Raw genomic sequence first — 989 nt, 5'->3', positions numbered from 1 at the left:
TCACAAAAAAAATTTACAAAATCATAAAATCCAAAAATATTGTATGTTTCTTGTTTGAGTTTAGTGTTTCATTTTAAGTTTGGTGTCAATTGCATGCATTCATTCATGTGTCTTAAGGATCTTCAAATAATTCTTGATGATTTCTTACTCTGATCTTTGAATTCTCTTGACTTGAGTGTTTTATGTGTCTCATATGCATTTTTCATTAGTGTCAGTAGTATACAAACTGCTAAGTTTGGTGTCTTGCATGCATTGTTACTTGATTTTAGTTGCATTTTGATTATTAAAAATCCAAAAATATTTTTTTTTATTTGTGTCTTCTCAAGTCAATAATACAGAGAATTGAAGATTCAGAACATACAGCAGAGGAATTGCACAGAAAAGCAACCCAGTCATTAGTAGGTTGTATGATTTGTTCTTACAGAGGCAAGTATCAAAAATGAAGGGATTCACAGAGTTACAGAAGGATTCAGCTCAAAAAGCAGAGAAAAAGAGCTTACTGGCGAAAAAATGCCAGTAAGGGGCATTTTGGGCGTTAAACGCCAGAATGTGTATCATTCTGGGCGTTTAACGCCAGGATGGCACAAGAGGGAAGATTCTGTTTTCAATGCAAATTTTTTTCAAGTTTTCAAAGTTTTTCAAAATCAAATCTTTTTCAAATCATATCTTTCCAATCATATGTTTTCAAAATCAATTTCTTTCTATTTTTAAAAATACTTGCTATCAATTAATGATTTGATTCAACATTTCAAGTATGTTGCCTTTTCTATTGAGAAAGGTTTAATGTTTGAATCATATCTTTTCTTGTTAGTCAAGTTTTTAATTTTCAAAATCAAATCTTTTTTTTAAAAAAAATATTTTTCAAATCATATCTTCTCAATCACATCTTTTTAAAACTAATCATATCTTCTTAACCACATCTTTTTCAAAATAGTTTTCAATCAAATCTTTTTGATTTCTAATTTCAAAATCTTTTTCAAAAATCACTT

Source organism: Arachis duranensis, chromosome 4 (assembly GCF_000817695.3).
Source record: "Arachis duranensis cultivar V14167 chromosome 4, aradu.V14167.gnm2.J7QH, whole genome shotgun sequence".
In the NCBI taxonomy this organism is placed as follows: Eukaryota; Viridiplantae; Streptophyta; class Magnoliopsida; order Fabales; family Fabaceae; genus Arachis; species Arachis duranensis.
Note: the sequence above shows the minus strand (reverse complement) of the source record.